Source organism: Rosa rugosa, chromosome 7 (genome assembly GCF_958449725.1).
Source record: "Rosa rugosa chromosome 7, drRosRugo1.1, whole genome shotgun sequence".
NCBI classification, from domain to species: Eukaryota; Viridiplantae; Streptophyta; class Magnoliopsida; order Rosales; family Rosaceae; genus Rosa; species Rosa rugosa.
Genome location: NC_084826.1, coordinates 40,351,385 through 40,355,698, shown reverse-complemented (window position 1 = coordinate 40,355,698; position 4,314 = coordinate 40,351,385). Strand labels below are relative to the sequence as shown.

Below are 4,314 nucleotides of genomic sequence, written 5' to 3'. Positions count from 1 at the left end.
CACAACAGAATAGTTATATCTGTTGTATGAGTGTAACTTGCAAAATATCATACAACAGTTTTTTACTTTCTGTTGTATGATAAATGAAGATATATTGAGAAGATTCGGACGTGTCTAGATTTGCCCCAAAATGGCACCCACTCCCTCTTATAACCTCCAAATTTTGGTCGAGATATATCTAGTGATTGCATGCTCCCACAACCAAAATTATTTATTTGTGTTGTGTGAATGAGCAATGCCTAAGCGCCAAACTACATACTTTGATTGCATATAGCGGGAACTTTCCCCTCTTTTTCCAAACTCAAGTTTAGCTTCAACACTTAGACGAAAGAGTCTTTTTCCTTTTTTTTCGAGCCGTCTCCTCAAGGGATCAGACCCATCTCCCCAATAAACTTTTCCCCAATTGAACTCAAATCACCAAACACCCAGACGTCTTCGTCTTTAGTTTTTCCTTGGTTTCCTTTTCGTTTCGATTCACAGAAATCCAATCAAAGATTACCTCCATTACCAAATTTCCTCCAAACCCTAATTTCTCTGAATCCCAATTTCCTTTCAATTTCGAACCACTCCCTCGTCGTTACCGGGCCGCCGTCCGGCTCCGAACTCTCGCCCAACTGCGTCAGGGTTGCAACTGCCTCTCCGATCTATCGCCGTTTCCACCACCTTCTCCTTCGTCAACATCAGTACGACGAGCCCAGACCAAAAGAGGGAGAGAGAGTTCCTCTCGTCTCTCTAATCACCTAAATCCCTAATCTTTTCTTCCCCCAATTTTCCTTTCTTGGAGAATCAGGGTTTCTCTGATGCTACAGAAGATCAGAAATTGCAAAATTGAAGAGGAAGAGGAGGAGCAGAGTTGAATTGAAGTTTGGAGTGTTTTGAGTTTCGTTTGATGGAAGGGGGGAGGAGGATATTGGCAAATCCTTGGCCGTGTAGTGGTCGGAGGGTAGCAGCGGTGAGGAAACGACCCCGTATTGGCGGTGTGAATGGGGTTCGTTAACAGCGTTAAGAAGCTTCAACGAAGTGAAATCAGTTCCAAGCGTGACCGAGCTATCACTATGAGCGATGCCCGGGAGAGGTTTTACAATATTCATCTCCAGGTACAAATATATAGTTGCTTTTGATTTTAATGGAGGTGAAAATTTGGGGCTTTCGATGGTTTGGTGGTTGGAGTTTTATGAAGAGCTCTGGGGTTTGTGCTGGTTTGGATTTAATTCAGTAGAAAAAACAAGTGATGGGATTTTGTTGTTAATATGCTTATGTTACTTGTTAATTGTTAATTTTTATTCCTGTGCTAAATTCTTAGTGGTATTAACGTGTTACAGGCTCTACTTAGGATTTGCATTTGGAGCTTTTTTTGTGTGATATTGATACCAATACTTGGAAAGCATGTTGTATAATAAGGCTTAGGTGCTAGGTTGCAGTAGGAAGTTGTAAGTTTTAAGATTGAAGTTTGGAACTTGTATTCGGTTCTTTTAACAATCTTAATTTGTTGAAAATCTTAATGCACTTAAGCTTCATTAGTCATAAAAATCGTTGTAAACTCTGATAGATATAGACTACCTGTGCCATGGTTCTGCCTTTTCTGCGAAAGAGGTAAAAAATTATTGAAATTGTAGCAGCACGTGACATTGTGTTTGCTCTTGCGCAGTCTAGTGTTTGTGCAGCGTTTAGCCGAGGTAGTAGCTGTTCTATTTGGATTTTCAATGTTATATGGATCTACTGAAATAAGTTTTTACTTCCGGGAAGTTCATGGAGGATATGCTTTTTGAATGTTAATCCCTGCGAAGTTATAAGAAGCTTGTTTTATAATAAAAACAATGACTCTCCAATCACAATTTCAGTTCTTTGAAATGTAGAAACACTAGGATTGAGTACGTGAATACCTCCACCCCTCTGCCACTAACAAACAAACACAATCACACACATAACCTCTTATATTTCTAGTACAGTTCTCTTGGTCATCTTTTTGTTCTTGATTTATCTAATTTTTGTTTTCCATTATGATCAGTATATACATGGTGTTTGCTCTAAAAACTATACAATGTTGTACTCCATATCAGATACACATGTCCAAGAAATTAAGATTAGGTAAGCTTTCTTCACATTCTCAATGACAGACCCATACAACGATGGTTGTTTTTGCCTTTAGCCTTTGTTCTTTTGTTATTTCATAACTTGCACTTATCTCTTTTTTTTTTGTTTTTTGGTTTGTTTTCTTGCTGCAGTCCGGGGATCATGTTGTTATTGGTTAATATCATTTATGGTTATTCGTCTTTCCTTGTATGTCAGGGGAACTATATACTTGATCATTTAATAACGTTCTGATGCAGCAGGTACTGCCAATTATAGAGCTTTGTTCAAACTGCAGCATATTTATTGATATGAATTGTCAGCAACTGAAGAAAGTTTTTAATTGAAAAAAAGAAAAACACAAACATTGTATTTTGAGATGTGGTGTGTGTTCAAATGGTTTAGTGGATATAGCCTTATGACACATAATTATCGGAATAATAGGAATGGCCTTCTTGCAAATACATTACTTTTTGTCCTCCCAATTACAAGTTTGTTTTGTTTGAAATTGATTGCATACTTCATACTCACTCAGATTAGTTAGTTATTGCATAGTTTCACTGAGAACCATGCGGAAATTTGAACCCCTTGGAATAACAGATATAAGCTGTTGGCTCTGTACTACGTATTATAGATTTATAGGTATATATTGAAATTGCTTAGGGTCATATGTTATTAGTAAGGAAGAATATGTTTATCAAATCATGGGCAGAGCCATAAATGGTGAAAATATGCTATTGGAGAAGTACTATTTAGTCAGTTATTCATCAGAATTACTAATAAATAATACATTTTGCTCTGACATCAGAGTAATTTCTAAAGCAGTGGAATATTTTGGGTTTTTAACACAGGTCAGCAAGGCACTTCTTGCAGAGTTTATGACAGCTCAAAAGAGAAGCAAACCATTTAAAGCTTTGGGATCAGAACATATGAATAAACCTTCCCCTGTCATTCCATCTAACCTTACAAGTTCTACTCTCCAAAGTCTCGAATTTCAGGTGATATAGTTTTTCAGAACTTATGGTTTGTGTTCACAATATATTAGATGCATCGCTATAGATTAGTCATGTTAAAATTCTCATTGTTGTCTAAATTAGATGGATGCATTTTGCTTAAGAGAGCGGGATCTACTGAATCGCTTTATTATGGAAGTGTCATAACTACAAAAATAGGGAGAAAGCAAAGAGTACTCGGTTCTTCTAGTGAGTATTGTAGTGAGAATAAATCCAATAACTGATCGTTGTTTGTTTCTGCTGCATAATGTCTTAGCTACGTTGAGGACCTTGTATGCATTGATTTGCTTGGAAGAGGATGTGGCATTCCTTTGATACGGGTACTTATCAACAGATATGGGAAAGAAGTAAGCAGCCTCTGCAGGGAGCTACTACCTCATGCACTTGCCTTGGTCAGTTCTCTGCTTTCAAATATATATATTTATCACTAACTCTTTATACTTTTGATACTAAAGGCAAATGCTCTTACTATTCTATTTTCGAATTTATCTATTCATTATATTTTTGCTCTTTGCAGATCATATTGTTCAAATAAAGGATGGTGCATAGTTGGTGCTGGAAAGGCAGGTGGAGAGCTAGATTTGATCCCACATCCCACCACTTCCTCCAACCATTTCACCCAATGTGAAGCTAAAAGTCCTGATTTCTCTCAAGTATTATGTACCAATTCATTATCAAAGTACTAGGTCGATCATTTTACTTTTGGGTTGTTTAGTGAACATATGCCACTTTGGCTTGTTAGGTTTCATGATTGTGGAACAATGACTAATATGAATGCATATTGGTGGATCCATTTGATGATTTTCAGTGTGTTTTGTTTCCAATTGATCACTGTTCATTAGGTAAAATGGAGCTATGCTCAAAATATAGCAAATGAAATTGATCGTACAACAGTTTTATAGTGTGGCAATCCAACGTTGTCTGAATACACAAAACTTGCCATTCACTCAATGCATTCTTTACATATCACACAATGGTTTTAAAGAAAAAATGTCTTCTCATTTTACGATCACACAACGATAAAAACTGAACTAATATTGTCCAAAACCAATTCACACAACAGACATACAATACAACTGAAGTGTGATGGTATATCAGACGACGCTGAAATTAAAGAATACGTTGTCTGACTAGGCTTTCCAACAACAGCTTGAAAACAAGATCTGTTGTATGAAGGATGCACCTGCCATGCTGTGTGGCAGCTGTGCCTGGCATCTGTCGAGAGAAGACA

General features: G+C 37.1%; 1 long non-coding RNA gene across 4 annotated transcripts; it reads left to right on the top strand.

Moving 5' to 3' along the window:
• The first annotated feature begins 204 nt into the window (after positions 1-204).
• LOC133721143 (uncharacterized) lies at positions 205-3,884 on the top strand. 4 transcript variants are annotated; one of them, XR_009852081.1, is made up of 6 exons: positions 215-1,097; positions 2,009-2,088; positions 2,226-2,333; positions 2,922-3,068; positions 3,340-3,475; positions 3,601-3,884. It is a non-coding gene; the product is annotated as an uncharacterized LOC133721143 (long non-coding RNA). The 4 variants fall into 4 exon arrangements; XR_009852080.1 differs by having other exon boundaries at positions 208-1,097; positions 2,226-3,068; XR_009852082.1 differs by having other exon boundaries at positions 205-3,068; positions 3,168-3,475.
• The last annotated feature ends 430 nt before the right edge of the window (positions 3,885-4,314 follow it).